Source organism: Hakea prostrata, chromosome 9, assembly GCF_041222555.1.
Source record: "Hakea prostrata isolate BN-2017 chromosome 9, UWA_Hpros_2, whole genome shotgun sequence".
In the NCBI taxonomy this organism is placed as follows: Eukaryota; Viridiplantae; Streptophyta; class Magnoliopsida; order Proteales; family Proteaceae; genus Hakea; species Hakea prostrata.
In genome coordinates this window covers 25,238,523-25,261,380 of record NC_142608.1, presented here as the reverse complement: position 1 = coordinate 25,261,380, position 22,858 = coordinate 25,238,523, and the positions used below count along the sequence as shown (strand labels likewise).

Sequence of the window (22,858 nt, the reverse complement as noted above, 5' to 3'; positions counted from 1 at the left end):
TCCTAAACTCTTAATGGAAGCTAAAGATTAAACAGGAATACAAAGGAAACTATGATTAGTTGGGTAAGTGATCAGAACAAATCATACATAAAATAGAAAAAATAACAGAAACACATTTCAAATCTTGATCAAACTTACAAAGAAGCTAAATCAAATTTGAAGATAAGAGCAAATACGAGGTACAGAGTGGTCAAAACCCACAAGAAGAAGAACAAAAAAGGAAAAGAACGCAAGATTCTTCATGTGAATATTATATCTCCAAAAAGATCCACAAGAACAATAATTCTTTTAAAAAAAAAACCACATGAAAAGTAACTCATCCAATAATTGTTAATATGGAAGATAGAGCGTGTGGCAATGCCAACACCAAAAATTATGACTGAAAGACCTATTCCTTGCAATAAAAATGCACCAATTAGTAAAATAAAACAACTAATAAATTAATTTATGCAAGTTAGATAAGCACAAAAAATAATGATGAATAATGTCTTACCAAACAAGAACTATGTGTACTTATGTGCAACCTACACTCCTATTTAACTTGATTAGCTGTTGGTCAATTACAACATATTAAATAAAAGTTAATTTTCAAATCAATTATACCTACTTAGTTCTTAGCTAAATTATACGTAGGTAAAATGAAACATAATGGTTTATCATTACCTAATACAGGATTCTTGTCCAATAACAATTTTGCTAATAACTCCACTTTCTCTTGCAATGCATCATACTTTTGAGAATCTAATTTCCTTTATTCTTCTCTTTCCTTTTCTCTTTGTCTCTTTTCCTCTTCTCTTTCTTGTTTAACTTGTTGGAGTTTTTTATTCAACTCTGCAAGTCTACCATCCAACTCCTTGTTTTGTTGAATATTTGTTAGCCCTAAATCTTTTGGACTTACTCCCACTCCTAACAAACGTACTCGACCATGGGTATCTGGTCCCAAATGAGTGGTGAAGATACTTTCGAGGACTGGAACGTCATTTTGATTCTCTTCAGGAAAATTAGCCAACTCTTCATTTATCGCTCTCTGATCATTAAACATTTCTCAACTAAGTTAGCCCACTCAAGACTCCAATATCATATCATATCATTCATGCAGACATTAATCTTATACATAAATGCATACCATTATTTCAGCTAAAGTAGGTTCAACAGGAGTTTGATCATTCCTTGTATGTGTTTTGAAAAACATCTCTATCCTTGTAGGGTCTAAACCTTCAGGATGCTCATTTTTCTAAAGAAATCCAAAAAAAAAAAAATTAAATAAACAAATATAAAAATGTTAACTAATAGTTTGCATACATGTTCACAATAATTTTAAAAGAGTGACATTTCAGAAACGTGCCTTCATACAAAATCGTTGTGCATAGCTTATTCAACCACAAGTATGAGTCATCTTTTAGAACTCTCTGATGTCAGTATTAACATGACGCATCTTTTGCATAATAACAAAACAATTAAAAGATTAACATTGTATAACATTGACTCTTACATAGAAAATGTTTGTTTACAAAGAAATGACTTCTTACCGTGTTCTTTTCAGTATTCCATATGTCTATAAGTTCTTTCCATTAATCTAATGGAACCACTTGAACAATTATCAATTGCTTTATCAATACTATCAACATCACCATAAAACTCTTTTCTTAGTCCCTTTTAAAGGCCTTCCATTGCAGCCCCATTTTGACATATAACCATTTCTTACCCAAAGCATCCACTTGATAATCTTCTACAAGAAAAAAAAATATTTATCAAAAAAGAAACATCTTAGATGTAAATACTAATGCAAGTAAGATTGTTAATCATTTTACCTGGATTTTATTCCATAATGCTTTTTTGTGGTGAATGGGTACTTTCCTCCAATCGTCATAGTTATAGGGGAGGTTCAAACCATTCCTTACCTGTGTCCCTAGGTAAGTAATGAACTCTGCTACATAGTCATCATCCCCTTGTCCATACACATTAAGCATGACATGCCTTATTTCCTTCGGATCCATCATTTGCGTCTTCAAAGACATATGGGCCCCTCTTACAACATTTCCCTACAATTGAATTCCAATATATGAGAAACAAATCAAAGGCGCATAATTCAAAAAATAAAAAATTATAAGCATATCAAAAGCATCCTCACTCAAAGTTGAAGTGTTTGAAGAAAGAGCAAAATCCACTAGATCTATTAAAAGTCACAAAGTGAAACACTAATAAAGAAAAATCTGTATATGTATAACATTATATTATCATTAGACATTCAATTACAACATAATAGGCAACTATAAAAGATATTAACATAGCAAGCAACTAGAATAAGATGGTGAGTGAGTTGTATCAACATAGACAAATTTGAATATGATATCTTGCACACAAAAAAAAATGCATTAGGAAACTTGGAAAATGAAATACTACTAATTTAAAATTGGATTTGTATTGAGCAACTCCATAGGGGTGTCAACTATTATTCCATCCACATCTATCCTTGTCCAGTTAAGACTAGGATCACCAACAACCATTTGTCCAATATTTTGTGGGTGCGATATTGTTCACAAGAAAATAGATATAGATGGTAAGATTAAAGACACTTCAGCATGTGTATTTTCTCTTAATGAAATCTCCAAGTGAAGCAACTGATAGGCATTGTTTACTTTATGCCTATCAGTTGTTTAAAGACAAGTTTATGGTGCTTATGTTTCCAAGATTCTTTGTTTAATTATTTGATTTAAGTTGTATGGTTGAAGACAAGTCTACAGTGCTTAGGCTTCAAATCCTATCAAGATTTTATTGCTTTAGAATGCAATCAAATGTTGTTGCCAATGAAGAACTCTTTTCATATGCTTACATAACTTAGTTCAGCTGGTTCTTGGTGCAAGACATTCACTTTGTTTTTGTCATTCTAAGAGGACACCTTTTGATCATCTGTAAGCCTCCTCATTCCAGAACTGAGGGCTATATGGGTTGATTCTACAGTGCCTTGCTTCAATGCAGCTAATGTTGTCCAATATGCTTTGTAACACAACTTTTTGCTAGAAAGGATCCTAATGAAGCAAAAGAGGTCAACTCTTGAAGGCCTTCAGCCAGAGTAAAATGGGTGAGACAATTCATTCTCATATCTTCAGTCAAGTTACAACAAAATGAATAACAAGTCAAAATGTTATCGAAACACTTCCACACAAAAAAGCATAATAGAGATCGACTATGTTCCAATTTGAAGTCTTGGTTTCAAGTGGCTACATGTAAGATAGGTCAAGAGAGGGGGAAAAAATAAATTGAGTATTTATCACCTCATTAAATAACACTAGTTTTATTTAATGGATTACCAATAGTAGCTCCACAGATGGATCTGAAAATTGAAGTGTAAGCAGTTGATTAAACTCACAACCAACTACGGCCACTTCAGATTGACCTTGACTCCGCATGTATTGAGCCAAACCAAGTCAGGCTGATTCAATTAAGTCAAACTGACTCCTTTCCTTTGACCAATTTCTTTCAATTCTATGTTGATCCTAACAAGAACCAATGGAGACAGAAAACCTTGGCTCCACATTGGTTCATCATCCAAGGAGAAGGGAAAAATTGTAAATTGTTCTTGTAAAATACTTATCCACTAAATCCAGAAAATTGCTGCTCAATTTTCAAATTTTGAAAACCTTGAAAATGTCATCACTACAAAATTCCATAATTGTTACTTTCAAAATAAGCACCTCTGCCCCAACATTGTCGTTGCAAAAAAATCGCTCAAAGAGATCAAAATTTACTAATCCAGCCAATAAAGATACCAGATCTAACTAGTAATCAATCATGGGTTCTTTTCATGTGACTTAAATCCATGACCCAACTCAACCAAAACAAATCAGAACGACTAGCAACGAGGAATTGCAAAATCGGATTCTACATTCCATAAACAAGCTTATGTTTATGAGCAAAAACACAATCCAAGTGGAGCCAAACCCACAACAAAATGATTTTCCAATCCAATGATCAATCAATTAATAAACTACAAGCAAACAACATTAGAAAATCCAAACAATGGTATTCGTTACTACCTAGCTCCACGATGCACACAAGCCAAACAATGATTTCTATTGAAGTTTTGGAGTGATGGAGGTGAAGAGAATGATAATGTAGTTATTCAAAACTCAATTTATATCTAATTTACATTCAAATCACATATGTCAAATCGTTAGAACATCACCTAAAATGGTATTCATATAACTATCACCAAATAACCAAATGCACATGTAACTTTACTAGTGAAAGAAAAAGTACAAAGGTACACCAAGTATGCATAACACTTATTCAATTATTTTGGCTTCAATATCATACATGTCAAATCTGAACCCTTATCACCTAAAATTCGAAAAGAATATTTGGAAAGACAGGAAGTTATAAACATATAACCAAATGCAAAAGAAAAAGAGCAAAACACACTTAAAATAGAGACCATACATTGATAGCAATTATTTATAAACTTCTAGAGACAAGTCATATAACTGTCAAAGCTAACCGGGCATTTCCTAATATAATTAAGAAAGAGGTCATTAGGTCATTAATTTTAACACCACAGAATTGGGACTGAACCCTTAAGCAACCTAAAATAAACCACTTGAGAAAGAAATAAACTGTTTAAGTATTTAAGTTAATTTACCATATGAAAAATCTCATTGATTAAGAAATAGGTCTTGAGAAAGAAAATTGGACTTCAGCAGTTGACATACCAATGAACAAGTACCAGAAGTTATGGCCATAAAAAATATTTCATTTCTATGCAATCTATTTCTAGGCCAAAAACGTATTCAACTGGATGGATATTAGTGTTCTTCTATTGATTTTTATTCAGCAATAACTACTACAGTATCTGATCACTATATATATAGGTGGCAAACAGGACCCTTTATCTTTTTATTTGATGATGGAGAGATTTTATGAAACAGGGAATGGAGAATGAATAGATATTATATCAAGTGCTCACTGGATCTCTTATTTCAAACTCATGTCTATTTGCATCATATCCACCGCATCGCATCCACTACATTATAGTGACCTAACAGAAAAATAAGGGGGGGTGCTAGGTAGGTATAATAAGATGCTTGTTAGGACACCAAAATTTTATCCCGATCCCAAAGCCAGCATATGGTTTCTTACCCTCACACTATGGGAAAGGAAAAATGAAAGGAAAATCATGAGATACAATTGTTTGTTGCACAAGTGGGAAGCCTAAAGGGTCCTCAATCAACCAAACTCTTCATTAGTTTGAATAACACTATGTTAAAGTTCAGATTCGATTGTAAGCAATCCAAATTTCTACTTCAAAACCTCCAAAACCCTAAAACTACCCTCCCTTTTACTGTTTTCCTTTTTTGAAATGTTAGTTCACCAAAACCTTACAGCAGCCCAAATTCACCAGTAAAATTCATTCAAATCTAAACTCAGCACCTCCACATCATATCCTACACTAAGTCTGCCTCTAACCCATCCAACCATCAAAAACATTAAGTGTCATAATCCATCCTTATTATAATTCTAAAACTTTTCAATTACTTTATGTCTAGATATCAAAACCCCTACATATTTGTTTTTGAGAAAGATGAGATAAAGATATAAACCATGGTAAAAGATAAAATTACCTTTCCTTGCGCTTCTCCAGAAATCGGACCAAGGATGCTTTGCGAGCTTGTGGCACAGCTGTAGAACCAAAATTTCGAATCAATCAGTTTGTTAGGATAAGTAGACAGTATCTACAGAGTACATTATCTAATGCAAGTTGCAACTAAAGTACAAAATTTGCCCAAGAAAGCTATATTGAACTTACCTGCTGGCATGAGAGTTGTAGCAGGAGATGCTACAAGAGCGACCACCACTGGAGCCTTAGGTTGGCTGCTGTTGCTAGGGGGTATCAAAGTTTCTTTGGATTTTGTTGTCATTGCTTCATCATTGTTGCTAGATCCACTACCTGATTGAGCACTAGATTAGGAAGTAACAGAGATTGGGCTTGGAAGGCCAGAGCAAGGCGTAATTGGAGTTAGACTGATTGCCATGAGCACTGTCAAACAACATTGGCTTTGATGTTGGTGCTAAAACTTCTGAAGCCCTTTGGTTGATGCTCATGGAAGGTACATTTCCAACCAAACACATGATCGCCCGAGCCAACATATATATTACAGCGAATTAGACTCTAAAGAACTGCGTTTGTCTCTGTATATGGGTTTATGCTTGAGGAAGAAAGATACAAAAAAATACCTTCTCAGGAGAAACATCCTCAAACACATTTACAGTACCAGCATAAAAGATGGTCAGTTGAGGCCCTGTGGGTTTTGAGATGCTCCTACAAAATTAGTTGACTCAGTTTAGCATTCAAAGTGGAAAGTAATCTGAGATAAGAAATTAACAAATAAGAAATAAGTTATTACCTTGGATCAATTGAACCAGAAGCAAGAATCACAAAATGTGAGGTTGAAATAGGAAGCCCTCCAACTGGTTGTTGCTTCAAAGTAGCAGGAATCAAGTTTTGGCTTGTGGTAGTAGCACCATGAGTCTTGAAGAAAGGGTTGCCCATGGAAATAGAGAAAGTCTGGTTGGAGATAGGAATGCCCCCAACTTCGTGTGGACGATGGACATCAACACGTTGAATAGCATAAGTGTTCATCGCATTAGGAGTACCCACTTGCTTATCAAAACTTATTCTGCACACCACAGAGAATTGCAATATTAGATCTATTCGAACTACACGGAGGCTCTGAACTTAATAAATCTTTAGACACGTTTCATGCAACCTTCAGATCGAACCTGAACTATGCTAGCATTTGGCTTGTGATTAGCATCAAAAGTATCTACTGTAGATATTGTAAATGCAGAATTCGTCATTCGATCAAATACCATTGTCACGCCCTCCCAGCCGGTACCCTATCTGGCATACCCGAGAGTGTGATCCACAGCCCGAAGATCAGGTATCGAGTGATCAACCTCCCACATAAACAATAACATAATCATGAACAATCATAACAAGAGTGCGGAAGATAATTCATAGATCCAATAAAGAAAGAATGAATCATAAATGAATCAGAATACTAAATATAATCAGAGTATCAAACAGATAAGTAAAGCGAGGCAAAAATCCCACTTTACAACCAGCGGAAAAGTAGCTCTAAAAGAATAAACTAGACAAAACCTAATCCTAGTAACAAGTACATTGGGTAACTAAATTGTTCTCCACTTTATAGACAACATCCTTGTAAGTGTAAATCTTATAAATAGCACAAGGACGCTTCCACTCGATGGTCGGACTAAGCATCGTACGGAGCATAACCACCCGCGGAATCTTCAGAGTAATTGTGGTAACCGCAATCACCTTCCTGGAGATATGCCTCTTCGCCTTGCGCTTCTTCATAGGGACCGTCATAACACTCGGTACACTGGCAGGATAGTCTAACAACATTGTACAATAAAGGAATGAGTTTCAAAGAAACTCGAAGAAGGCGATTAAAAATCCATAATAACATAAATGGCAGAATTCAGAACAAACATAAATGCAATATGATATGAGACAAACAATGAATGAATGAATCTAACTCTATGTATGCTGGTCTCTATTGGCAGACATGCTTTAAGTCATAACACCGTACTTCTTTAGGAAAGTCCACTCACATCCTCAACCATTTAAGATATCTTGGATTCTCTCACGGATCATTTCACCGGTCTCGAGCAGCCGATTGGTAATGGGTCCTTCATCCCTCAAGACAAACCTTGGCAGGGGGTTAAGTCAACACACTCTCTCACAACCATTTGGTATAAGTACTGGCGCATGTCAGGGTAAAACCTAGCCAAATGCAAGTCTTCTACTTAGTTACATCAAGTCAGATCCAGATACTTCCATTCCTCGTCCCCGACGATCCTTTCCGGTATCCTTCACACTAGAGTCGGCGTATCCTATGGCACCGACCAACTCGGACTACGGACTCATCAACCCTATTGGTTATCCACATATGGTAAACGGGAAGCTCTCACGTCCTCTCACGGGTTGGTTACCGGTCTTAAGCGCCCGTGAGCCCAAGTCTAATCATATGCAACCCTACCAATAAATGGCCCCCACAATGTGATTCCTGTCCTCTCACGGGTTGGTTACCGGTCTTGAGCGCCCATGAATCCCCATTGCTACCATGGGTCGTTCGGTCTCAATACCCCTCCGATTAGGGTCTGACATAACAGGACATCCTAGCCAAACACTACTAGACAATCCTAGATATGTCATCCAACAGTTTAGGAAGGTGTCCAGAGGGCATCTCCGGAAACATCCCATAATATTCCCGTAGTAGTCCAAGGACAGAAGTGTCAAAAGGACACCTCTCCTTTCCAAACCATACTTAAGCATACACATGCATCAATTCATATCATCACATATATGGTAACTTCATATATGGAAAGAAATCAATAATTACAATCATTTGTATAACATTGGTAAGTAAATCATACATGAATCAATTCAATATGAATAAGTAATGCTACTGTAATCAAAGTTATGCAACAGTAGTATATCATTGTAAGAATCTAATTTAGGAATCATATCTATGATATTCAAATATAGAAACTAGATTCATGCTATCTATGTAATTAAGGAAATAACCATCCTTACCTTTTATAACTCGCAAAGGAATCCTAAGAAATCAAGTAAGATCTCGGCAAACTTGAGAAGAAGGTCCTAAACAAGTATATACAACATATTAAGAAAGATCCCTAACAGAAAAGATATCAAAACATCCGAAACAGACCAAATCTGGAGTTGCTGTACTCATTGGTCGAGTGGATTGGTCGAGTGGTCCAGATCGACCAATCAGTCGACCACCAATGCATGACGAGAGCCTATAAAATCGAGTTTTAAGATATGAAATCCGAATTTGGTGGTTCAAAAGGGTACTAATCAAGGGGTAGACTACATCAGTAGTATTCTAACAAATAGGGGACCTCAAAACACTAATCCAATCAAGGTATCAAGATCCAAATTAGGAAACAAAAAGTTACCATAATTAAATCAATCATGGATCTTGATGAATTTGAAATAGAAAACAAAGACAAGGACAATAGGAGGATGGATCATTGCTTTCGGTAATGGTATCATGAAAACATACATAGATCTTCATGGAATAAGGCTTAGAAGCATAAATCTAAATAAGGAAACAAAACCTACCATATATGTAACTACCATGCATCATGAAGAACACATAGTATGGTAGAAGAGAACAACTAGAAATCTATAGATTATGGATCATGGAAAGAAAACACAAGTAATTCACTACTAACATGATCAACATAGAAGATCCAAAGAGATCAGAATTCAGATTAGAAGTTTAATCAAAGATTAGATCATGGTTTGATCATGATTCCTTCAAAAGCTTGCAATGATCATGGTTAAGATCATTGTTCTAGCCTCAAATCCTTAGGATGATCATGAGAACATGTTCAGAGATGTTTGCAACAGAGAATGCAGCATCTCTTCCACTGTCTCAACTCAAAAAGGAAAGAAAAACAAAGATGGAGGAGAAGAAGAGAGAGTAGACATACCTTTTGATGCAAAAAGAAGAGTTTCGACGAAGATCCGTCAAGAAAACACCAAGGATGCAAGAGAGATGACTTGCGAGAGGTCTTTGGTTCGTTCAGGGAGTTTGGAGGCAGCAAATACGAAGTGGACTCGAGATTGGACTTAAATAGAGCAAGAACACCCTAATTGCCAAAGACAGCACTCATTGGTCGAGTGGATTGGTCGACTGGCCCAGTCGACCAATCAGTCGACCAATGTCGACAAAGAAGACCAAAACAGGGAATTGAAGGTCCAGATCAAATCCAATTCAAAAGGGGTTTTGCACACAAGTCAAGTGACTTACCTAATAGGTAGAGATGCCTTCAAACCAAGATAGAGAGCACTCCAAGTCCATCAACTAATTAGATCTTCATCAGGATTCAGTTTCCATAAATAGAACCTCATCATCAACTTTCATGGATTCAAAGCCAGACACAAAGTCCTCTATTGGGATGGCCCAAAGCTGACTTCTTACTTTACTTCGGGTCATTGGACCTACAAATAACAAGGTTTCCGGGTCAAGGTTAGGGCTGGGTTTTACATTCTCCCCCCCCCTTAAAGAAATTTCGTCCCCGAAATTGAGCGTACCTGTGCTTCCAAAGAGGTAAGGAAACTTCTCCTTCATATCTTCTTCCTTCTCCCAAGAAGCTTCTTCAGGGGTATGGTTCTTCCACCGAATCTTCACCAAAGGAATGGTGCGATTCCACAGCTGCTTGTCCTTCCTATCCAAGATTTCGGCCGGTTCTTCATCATAGGTCAAATCAGCACTAAGTCCTTCAGGTGCTTGCTGCAAAATGTGTTCCGGATTCTCTATGTATTTTCGGAGCATCGAAATATGAAACACATTGTGAACACCAGCAAGAGGCGGAGGTAATGCTAATCAATACGCAACAGGTCCAACCTTTTCCAAAATCTCGAAAGGTCCAATGTAACGAGGGCTAAGCTTTCCCTTAACATTGAATCTCATCACACCCTTCATTGGTGAGACCTTCAGAAAGACTTTCTCTCCAACTTGAAATTCCAAATCGGTCCTTCTCTTATCAGCATAAGATTTCTGTCTCGATTGGGGCGGACTTAATCCTTTCTCTTATCATATCTACCATAGCACTTGTAGCTTCAATCATCTCAGGACCTAAGACTTTTCTTTCACCTGTCTCGATCCAGTACAAAGGTGTCCTACAAGTACTTGCCATACAAAGCCTTGAATGGAGCCATGCCCATTGTCGCTTGATAACTGTTGTTATAGGCAAACTCAACCAAAGCTAGGTGTTCATCCCAATTACCACCCATATCCACCACACAAGATCTGAGCATGTCTTCCAATGTCTGAATTGTCCGCTCGGATTGTCCATCGGCTCGTGGATGATGAGCTGTACTCAAGTTCAATTGGGTTCCCAAGGCCTTCGCAAACTATTCCAAAACCTTGAGGTGAACCTAGGATCACGATCCGAGACAATACTCAATGGCACACCATGCGGACGAACCACATTATCCACATAAAGCCTTGCTAGCTTATCCGCAGTATGAGTGATCTTCATAGGAATGAAATGGGCTGATTTGGTCAACCTATCAACAATCACCCACACAGTGTCATTGCCTTTACTTGTCCGAGGCAAGCTAGTCACAAAGTCCATGGAGATATCCTCCCACTTCCAACTAGGAATAGGAAGAGGCTGAAGTAATCCAGATGGAGGTTGTCGAACGGCTTTCACACGTTGGCAAGTCTCACACTTGGCAACAAAATCATCGACATCCGCCTTTAGACCAATCCACCAAAAATGTTCCTTCAAGTCCTTGTACATCTTGGTGCTTCCCGGGTGTACTGAAAGACCGACCGGTGTGCTTCCTTCAATATTTCTTTCTTAACTTCTTCGTTTGCAGGCACACACAGTCTTCCTCTAAACAACAAAGCACCATCCATGGATATACCAAAGTCGGGGTCCGACTCGAGATTCGAAGAAATCTTCTCAACTTTGATCAAAAACTCTTGATCGAACTCTGCAGAGCAACAATCTTATCTCTAAGACCAGATCTTGCCGTCATGGCGAAAGAATAAAATCGGAATTCTCGGGAACGATTTCCAAATCAAAACTCTCAATAGAAGACCACAATGGTAAACTCAAAGCATTCAAATCCAAAGTCTTCTTCTGGTTCTTCCTACTAAGAGCATCAGCAACAACATTTGCTTTCCCAGGATGATACTGAATATCACAATCATAATCGGAGACTAGTTCCAACCATCTCCTTTGTCTCATGTTCAACTCCTTTTGGGTAAAGAAGTATTTCAAACTCTTATGATCCGTGAAAATGGCAATCTTCTCACCGTAAAGATAATGTCTCCAAATCTTCAAAGCAAAGACAACGGCGGCAAGTTCTAGATCGTGGGTGGGGTAATTCCGCTCATAATCCTTCAATTGCCGAGAAGCATAGGCTACGACCTTGCCATGTTGCATCAGTACACAACCCAAACCAATCTTTGACGCATCGGTATAAACTGTCATACCACCGGAACTATCGGGTATAGTCAAAACCGGGGCACTTGTCAATCTATCTTTCAACTCTTGGAAATTCTTCTCACAAGCGTCAGACCAAACAAACTTCTCTTCTTTCCTGGTCAACTTAGTCATAGGAGCAGCCAACCGAGAAAAATTCTCAATAAACCTTCGGTAGTAACCCGCCAATCCAAGAAAACTTCTTATTTCCGTTACTGACTTCGGTCTTTCCCAATCAGCCACAGCTTGGACCTTTTCAGGATCGACACGAATACCTTCGGCTGAAACTACATGACCAAGGAAAACCACTCTCTTAAGCCAGAAATCACACTTGCTAAACTTAGCGAACAACTTCTTTTCTCGCAACCTTTGCAAAGTGAAACTTAGATGACTCGCATGCTCTTCTTCGCTCTTCGAATAGATCAAGATGTCATCAATGAAAACAAACACAAACTTATCAAGCACATCATGAAATACTCGGTTCATGAGGTCCATGAACACCGCAGGAGCATTGGTCAATCCGAAGGGCATGACTCTAAACTCGTAGTGACCATACCGCGTTCGGAAAAGCTGTCTTGAAGATATCACTAGACTTCACTTTCAATTGGTGATATCCGGACCTTAAGTCAATCTTTGAGAACACAACTGCACCCTTCAACCGATCGAAGAGATCATCGATTCGGGCAGCGGATATCTATTCTTGATAGTCAACTTATTCAACTCACGGTAGTCGATGCACAAGCGTATACTACCGTCTTTCTTCTTGACGAACAAGACCGGAGCTCCCCAAGGTGACACACTAGGCTGCACGAAACCTCTATCAATGAGCTCATTCAACTGATTTTGCAACTCTTTCAACTCAGTAGGAGCCATCCTGTACGGAGCTTTAGATACCGGAGCAGCACCGGGGACGAGATCAATAGAGAATTCGACATCTCTGTCCGGAGGCACTCCCGATAGATCATCGGGGAAGACATCAACAAAGTCGCAGACAACTCGACTTCGTCGACTCTTTTCTCCACTATACCCTTGCCTTCGGATGAAGCATCATCCACTAGGGCATAGACTTGCATCGGTGCAGTGACAGACACCTTCTTACAAACCCTTCTCTTTTCACCCCGAAATTCAAAGACCGGACTTCCACAAATATGGAACTGAATCTTCTTTGAGGAACAAAGGAACACAGCTTTGTGGGCTGTCAACCAATCGATTCCCAAAATAACATCGAAGTCCTTCATGTCAAGAATCACAAAATTGGCTTCCAAGTTCTTCTCACCAATCAACACGGGACATTTAGATAACCCCTTATCTAGTTTCACAACAGGACCAGTAGGTGTACTAATCAATAAACAACTAGACAACTTCTCGGGGATTAGGTTAGTCTTCTTGATGAATGCGAGATGACATGAACGAATGAGATGCACCCGTATCAAATAAGACAAATGCGGAAATAGAAGCGACTAACAATGTACCTGTAATCACATCATGGCTTGGATCCTGCTCAAGCCTGGAAATACTGAAAACTCTACCGGAGGGAGGAGCAGGAGCACTCTTCACCACTGGGGCAGGCTGTTGGGCGAGCCGCTTCCGGACAGCACGAGCGAAATGACCAGCTTGCTTGCGGTAGAAGCAAACGGGATTGCTTTGGATCCAACAGGGGTGGCTGCAACAGAGGGCTTCCGAACAAAAGGCCTTGCACTTGCACTTGCACTTGCACTTGCTGGTGGTCGATTTCCGCCATCTTGTCTAAACCGGCCGGGCTGCTGAAAACCCGTGTTCGACCTACACTCTTAGCCCGAAAGGTAGGAGTGGGGTAGGGTGTAGGTCTCACAAAACGACGGTCACTACGATCCACCAAACCAGAATTTCTTGATCGCCAAGGCTTTTGCACACGAGCACTTTCCTTCTCTGTTTCTTCCAACTTCTTCGAGTTCTCGCACCACTTGAGCATAGCTCACTATAGGCTGGACTGTGAGGTAAGCTTTAATGGCAGTGGCGCAGTCCTTTGAAGAACTTCTTTGCTTTGGCGAGGTCTTCCTTCAAAGAATCTGGAGCAAAGAAATGAAGCTCCTCGAACTTCGTTGGTACTCCAACACGGACAGAGTTCCTTGAGTCGGAATCATGAACTCAGCTTCCTTCGCATCTTTCACCGCCTCGGGAAAGTAGTTCATACAAAAAGCCTCTTTGAATAACTCCCAAGTTACAACTCCCGCATGCAAACCTTCCAAAACAGGACGAGTGGAGATCCACCATGCATCAGCTTCTTGTTGCAACTTCGTTCAAAGCAAACAGAATCTTCGAGCTTCCGAGCATTGCGGATGTCGGAAAGCCTTCTCCAACTCACGAAGCCACTTGTTAGGAAACAAGGGGTCCTTGGTAACTCCGGTAAAAGTGGGGTACTTGCATCTTCGGAAAACTCTCCATCGAGCGATAATGAGGAGTTCTAGCTAAACCTCCCGCATTCAGGACTGCGGCATGAGGATTCACATTAGCACCAGCCCGGGTCTCATTATGCAGAGTCATGAAACCCACCAACATCTGGTTGAACCGAGCTGCTTCTTCTTGCATCATATTGCCCATAATATTGGCAATATCTCCGAAACTTCCAACATTCGGGGCACCCGGGGGTCTCATGAGTACCCCGATCAACATTTGGTATTTCACCACCTCCATGAGGTACTTCACCACCTCCCTGAGGTACTTCACCACTTCCATGACCACTGGATTCACCACGCCCACTTCTCAGAGTAACCATTCTGCAAAACCGAGAACATCAAAATACCGAATTTCGAAGATTCAACATAAACCACAAGTCCAAATGATTTGAAAACTTAAATCATGCTCAAATATATCCATATAGTCATCAAACAATATTCCATAAGGCAAAAATCACATTTTCCAAAAATTCAACAGCAAATGAGGTCACCGTGACCATTGGTCGAGTGATTGGTCGAGTGACCCGATCGACCAATGAGTCGACCAATGCAGCATGAATGCGAAAATTCGCATTATAAGCCTCATTTCCACATTCCAACCTCATTCTAACTTCTTCCAAAGGTGAGAGAGCTCTAGGGAAAATCTCCAAGAGTTCCCACAAGTGTTCTTGAGGTGATTTAGTGCTTCAACAACAATACCACAACACACCATCTTCACAAACAAGGTAAACCTCTCAATCTTTTTTCCATTTTCATCTTCTCATGCTTGCATTTCAATAAAACCATGTTTTACTTGTATCCAATGCTAGAAATCATGCTTAGGAATGCTTAGAAACATATTCCCTAGGTTTTAAACACAATGCCATGCATAGACAACAAGTTTTAACACATTGGTGCTCATCTCGCAAAGTTTTATACCGAAATCGATATCTTTAGAAAAATTTCGTTTTCTCTCAAACCGCTTGGAATTTTCGCACGAGATCAAATGCTACATGCTCAAGATGACATTGTCGATAGGTCCATACAATTTGATTTAACCAATTTCAACTTTTCAAAAATCCAATTTTGACCTAAATTGCAAAATCCCCAAATTTCCTTCTTGCTGAATTTTTCGCTTTAACCCAAGTTTTCGATCGATTTTCATCAAACAAACTTCATAGACATGAAATTCCAAGTATTGCGCACATGCTAGCATGTTCAAATCAAATTTCCCCCAAATTTGAAATTTTCCGAAAAATTACGAAAATACCCTTTTGGCTCAAATCTTAAAATAGCACTAATTGGAATTGTCTCTTGTCTCTTTCACAGATACACTATGCAGAGGGGAGGGCGAGGATGAGGTAGAGGTCGTGGTCGCATCGTAGGTGCTCTTAGGGGCAGAGGTCGGGTTCCTTTCGAGCCTAGACGGGAGGTTAGGAGACCAGACATGTTTGACACACCTCGGGCCGAGTTCCGTACGAGGCCTACTTCGCCATCGCAACATCGAGATGGGACGTCTACTTCACTTACGCCAGCTAAGAGCCTTTAGGATTCGGCAGAGGTTCGACACATTGCAGTGGACTCATCTCTTCACCGAGGATCTACCGGTATACCCGGAGCTAGTGAGGTTGTTCTTCAAAGCAACCTTACCTACACGAGAGGAGGCTCGAGGCCAAGGACATCCACTTAGACTTGTCCTCGGGAGCAGGGTCTTCCGGACTCGGATTCGCTTCTCTACCCGGACACCGGCTGAGATCTTGCGGGTTCCTTACTATACACAGCGGTGTGTGTGGATACCGCAGGAGCAGATCCGGGACAGCCATCCGATGCCGTACGAGCTTCGCGAGATATGCTCTACGCTATGGGATAGCCGTCGATGCTTCACACCGTGGACTAGCGGACGGATGACGGGTTCTGCACGTATTATCGGTCGCATAGTCGGCCGAAACATCATGCCGAAAGCCGGACATCACCATCGGGTCACGGTGATGGAGGCCTTAGTCATCTACCGCATCTACATGGGCTTCGAGATCGATCTCTCCTACATCATTCAGCAGGTCATGCTTGGACTTCGTTCTGCGGCCTAGCATGCGGAACCTTTGCTATGGGAGGCTACCGACTTTGATCTTCGGGCATTTCGGGGTGAGTTTCGAGGATACACCAGTGGACACTAGATCACGGGGATACCCTATTGGGACTCGGACCATTCGTCGGATGAGACTACAGCAGTCGAGAGAGATATCCTGGTCCAGAGGGTGAGGATGATGATGAATCAGAGGATGAGGATCAGGGATCAGAGGATGGAGGAGAGGATATCGGTCCTGATAGTGATGATCAGGCCGGAGATGATGCAGATATGCACGAGGCTGAGCCTGTGCATCACGAGTTTCCTTCATCACACTTCGAGGTAGGTGGCCCTTCGCATGCAGTTCCGGAGACTTCAGATCTTGGTGCACAGATGAGATCGATGACTTCCATGCTAGAGAGAATGGAGGTCGACGAGGAGCAGATGTACGAGAGGATGGAGTCACGACAGGATAGGATAGAGCATCGGGTGACTCGGCTAGCAGAGGAGTTCGAGCATACGAGAGATCGGAGCAGATCACCTAGATAGACTATACCTTAGGATTTCCATTTATGCATTTCAGATGTAATTGTTGTAAAAACTTTTGAAATTAATGAAGTTCATTTTGTTTCTCTTCAATTATTGTATGTTATGCAACTTTCTTTTCCTTGCATTAGTGACATTTGTTCAGGTATAATTATGGTATGTTATTCAGAAATGTTATGTTATACCTCAAAGGTCAAGTTTCTAATTCAGTGTTCTATTATTCACTTCTAAGAGTAGATGAGTCATTTCAGATCAATGACTCAGGAATGTTCAGTTGTTGTCTTTTGTGGTTAGGATCTCCTCGAACCTTGGGCTCGATACCAATCATCACGCCCTCCCGGCCCGGTACCCTATCTGGCATACCCGAGAGTGTGATCCACAGCCCGAAGATCAGGTATCGAGTGATCAACCTCCCACATAAACAATAACATAATCATGAACAATCATAACAAGAGTGCGGAAGATAATTCATAGATCCAATAAAGAAAGAATGAATCATAAATGAATCAGAATACTAAATATAATCAGAGTATCAAACAGATAAGTAAAGCGAGGCAAAAATCCCACTTTACAACCAGCGGAAAAGTAGCTCTAAAAGAATAAACTAGACAAAACCTAATCCTAGTAACAAGTACATTGGGTAACTAAATTGTTCTCCACTTTATAGACAACATCCTTGTAAGTGTAAATCTTATAAATAGCACAAGGACGCTTCCACTCAATGGTCGGACTAAGCATCGTACGGAGCATAACCACCCGCGGAATCTTCAGAGTAATTGTGGTAACCGCAATCACCTTCCTGGAGATATGCCTCTTCGCCTTGCGCTTCTTCATAGGGACCGTCATAACACTCAAGACTGCAGGATAGTCTAACAACATTGTACAATAAAGGAATGAGTTTCAAAGAAACTCAGTAAGGCAGTTAAAAATCCATAATAACATAAATGGCAGAATTCCAGAACAAACATAAATGCAATATGATATGAGACAAACAATGAATGAATGAATCTAACTCTATGTATGCTGGTCTCTATTGGCAGACATGCTTTAAGTCATAACACCGTACTTCTTTAGGAAAGTCCACTCACATCCTCAACCATTTAAGATATCTTGGATTCTCTCACGGATCATTTCACCGGTCTCGAGCAGCCGATTGGTAATGGGTCCTTCATCCCTCAGGACAAACCTTGGCAGGGGGTTAAGTCAACACACTCTCTCACAACCATTTGGTATAAGTATTGGCGCATGTCAGGGTAAAACCTAGCCAAATGCAAGTCTTCTACTTAGTTACATCAAGTCAGATCCAGATACTTCCATTCCTCGTCCCTGACGATCCTTTCCGGTATCCTTCACACTAGAGTCAGCGTATCCTATGGCACCGACCAACTCGGACTACGGACTCATCAACCCTATTGGTTATCCACATATGGTAAACGGGAAGCTCTCACGTCCTCTCACGGGTTGGTTACCGGTCTTAAGCGCCCGTGAGCCCAAGTCTAATCATATGCAACCCTACCAATAAATGGCCCCCACAATGTGATTCCTGTCCTCTCACGGGTTGGTTACCGGTCTTGAGCGCCCATGAATCCCTATTGCTACCACGGGTCGTTCGGTCTCAATACCCCTCCGATTAGGGTCTGACATAACAGGACATCCTAGCCAAACACTACTAGACAATCCTAGATATGTCATCCAACAGTTTAGGAAGGTGTCCAGAGGGCATCTCCGGAAACATCCCATAATATTCCCGTAGTAGTCCAAGGACAGAAGTGTCAAAAGGACACCTCTCCTTTCCAAACCATACTTAAGCATACACATGCATCAATTCATATCATCACATATATGGTAACTTCATATATGGAAAGAAATCAATAATTACAATCATTTGTATAACATTGGTAAGTAAATCATACATGAATCAATTCAATATGAATAAGTAATGCTACTGTAATCAAAGTTATGCAACAGTAGTATATCATTGTAAGAATCTAATTTAGGAATCATATCTATGATATTCAAATATAGAAACTAGATTCATGCTATCTATGTAATTAAGGAAATAACCATCCTTACCTTTTATAACTCGCAAAGGAATCCTAAGAAATCAAGTAAGATCTCGGCAAACTTGAGAAGAAGGTCCTAAACAAGTATATACAACATATTAAGAAAGATCCCTAACAGAAAAGATATCAAAACATCCAAAACAGACCAAATCTGGAGTTGCTGTACTCATTGGTCGAGTGGATTGGTCGAGTGGTCCAGTCGACCAATCAGTCGACCAATGCAGACAGTAGCCTATAAAATCAGAGTTTTAAGATATGAAATCCGAATTTGGTGGTTCAAAAGGGTACTAATCAAGGGGTAGACTACATCAGTAGTATTCTAACAAATAGGGGACCTACAAACACTAATCCAATCAAGGTATCAAGATCCAAATTAGGAAACAAAAAGTTACCATAATTAAATCAATCATGGATCTTGATGAATTTGAAATAGAAAACAAAGACAAGGACAATAGGAGGATGGATCATTGCTTTCGGTAATGGTATCATGAAAACATACATAGATCTTCATGGAATAAGGCTTAGAAGCATAAATCTAAATAAGGAAACAAAACCTACCATATATGTAACTACCATGCATCATGAAGAACACATAGTATGGTAGAAGAGAACAACTAGAAATCTATAGATTATGGATCATGGAAAGAAAACACAGTAATTCACTACTAACATGATCAACATAGAAGATCCAAAGAGATCAGAATTCAGATTAGAAGTTTAATCAAAGATTAGATCATGGTTTGATCATGATTCCTTCAAAAGCTTGCAATGATCATGGTTAAGATCATTGTTCTAGCCTCAAATCCTTAGGATGATCATGAGAACATGTTCAGAGATGTTTGCAACAGAGAATGCAGCATCTCTTCCACTGTCTCAACTCAAAAAGGAAAGAAAAACAAAGATGGAGGAGAAGAAGAGAGAGTAGACATACCTTTTGATGCAAAAAGAAGAGTTTCGACGAAGATCCGTCAAGAAAACACCAAGGATGCAAGAGAGATGACTTGCAGAGGTCTTTGGTTCGTTCCAGAGAGTTTGGAGGCAGCAAATACGAAGTGGACTCGAGATTGGACTTAAATAGAGCAAGAACACCCTAATTGCCAAAGACAGCACTCATTGGTCGAGTGGATTGGTCGACTGGCCCAGTCGATCAATCAGTCGACCAATGCTGACAGCAAGACCAAAACAGGGAATTGAAGGTCCAGATCAAATCCAATTCAAAAGGGGTTTTGCACACAAGTCAAGTGACTTACCTAATAGGTAGAGATGCCTTCAAACCAAGATAGAGAGCACTCCAAGTCCATCAACTAATTAGATCTTCATCAGGATTCAGTTTCCATAAATAGAACCTCATCATCAACTTTCATGGATTCAAAGCCAGACACCAAGTCCTCTACTGGGATGGCCCAAAGCTGACTTCTTACTTTACTTCGGGTCATTGGACCTACAAATAACAAGGTTTCCGGGTCAAGGTTAGGGCTGGGTTTTACAACCATCCTCTTTGCCCTTTCTTCTTGGGCAGCTTAGAAAGACATGAACTAAGGCAGGGCAGACACCTTGTTTGAGAAAGGCCACTGCATTCCTAAACTCTTCATGGAAGCTAAAGATTAAATAGGAATACAAAAGAAACTAAATTAGTTGGGTAAGTGATCGGAACAAATCATACATGAAATAGAAAAAATAACAGAACCCATTTTAAATCTAGATCAAACTTACCAAGAAGCTAAATCAAATCTGAAGATAAGAGAAAATACGAGGTACAGGGTGGTCAAAACCCACAAGAAGAATAATAAAAAAGGAAAAGAACACAAGATTCTTCACGTGAATATTATATCTTCAAAAAGATCCACAAGAACAATAATTCTTATAAAAATAAAAAACCACATGAAAAGTAACTCATCCAATAATTGTTAATATGGAAGATAGAGCGCGTGGCAATGCCAATACAAAAAATTATGACCGAGAGACCTATTCCCTGCAATGAAAATGCACCAATTAGTAAAATAAAGCAATTAATAAATTAATTTATGCAAGTTAAATAAGCACAAAAAGTAATCATGAATAATGTCTTACCAAACAAGAACTCTGTGTACTTATGTGCGACCTACATTCCCAGTTAACTTGATTAACTGTTGGTCAATTACAACATAAATAAAAGTAAATTTTCAAATCAATTATACCTACTTAGTTCTTAGCTAAATTATACGTAGGTAAAATGAAACGTAATGGTTTATCATTACCTAATACAAGATTCTTGTCCAAACACAATTTTGCTAATAACTCCACTTTCTCTTGCAATGCATCATACTTTTGAGCATTTAATTTCCTTTCTTCTTCTCTTTGTCTCTTTTCCTCTTCTCTTTGACTCCTTTCCTCTTATCTTTCTTGTTCAACTTGTTGGAGTTTTTTAGTCAACTCTGCAAGTCTACCATCCAACTCCTTGTTTTGTTGGATTTTTGTTAGCCCTAAATCTTTTGGACTTACTCCCGCTCCTAACAAACGTACCCGACCATGGGTATCTGGTCCCAAATGAGTGGTGAAGATACTTTCGAGGACTGGAACGTCATTTCGATTCTCTTCAGGAAAATTAGCCAACTCTTCATTTATCGCTCTCTGATCATTAAACATTTCTCAACTAAGTTAGCCCACTAAAGACTCCAATATCATATCATATCATTCATGCAGACATTAATCTTATACATAAATATATACCATTATTTCTGCTAAAGTAGGATCAACAGGAGTTTGATCATTCCTTGTATGTGTTTTGAAAAACATCTCTATCCTTGTAGGGTCTAAACCTTCAGGATGCTCATTTTTCTAAAGAAATCCAAAAAAAAAAAATTTAAATAATCAAATATAAAAATGTTAACTAATAGTTTGCATACATGTTTACAATAATTTTAATAGAGTGACATTTCAGAAACGTGCCTTCATGCAAAATCATTGTGCATAGCTTATTCAACCACAAGTATGAGTCATCTTTTAGAACTCTCTGATGTCAGTATTAACATGACGCATCTTTTGCATAATAACAAAACAATTAAAAGATTAACATTGTATAACATTGACTCTTACATAGAAAATGTTTGTTTACAAAGAAATGACTTCTTACCGTGTTCTTTTCACTATTCCATATGTGTATAAGTTCTTTCCATTAATCTAATGGAACCACCTGGACAATTATCGATTGCTTTAGCAATACTATCAACATCATCATAAAACTCTTTTCTTAATCCCTTTTAAAGGCCTTCCATTGCAGCCCCATTTTGACATATACCCATTTCTTACCCAAAGCATCCACTTGATAATTCTTCTACAAGAAAAAAAAATTATTTATCAAAAAAGAAACATCTTAGTTGTAAATACTAATGCAAGTAAAATTGTTAATCATTTTACCTGGATTTTATATCATAATGCTTTTTTGTAGTGAATGGGTACTTTCCTCCAATAGTCATAGTTATAGGGAGGTTCAAACGATTCCTTACCTGTGTCCCTAGGTAAGTAATGAAATCTGCTACATAGTCATCATCCCCTTATCCATATACATTAAGCATGACATGCCTTATTTCCTTCGGATCCATCATTTGCGTCTTCAAAGACATATGTGGGCCCCTCTTACGACATTTCCCTACAATTGAATTCCAATATATGAGAAACAAATCAAAGGCGCATAATTCAAATAAATAAAAAATTATAAGTATATCAAAAGCATCCTC

General features: G+C 39.1%; 1 pseudogene; it reads right to left on the bottom strand.

Moving 5' to 3' along the window:
- Positions 1-5,614: 5,614 nt before the first annotated feature.
- LOC149005050 (protein TIFY 6B-like) lies at positions 5,615-22,597 on the bottom strand (annotated as a pseudogene).
- Positions 22,598-22,858: the final 261 nt, after the last annotated feature.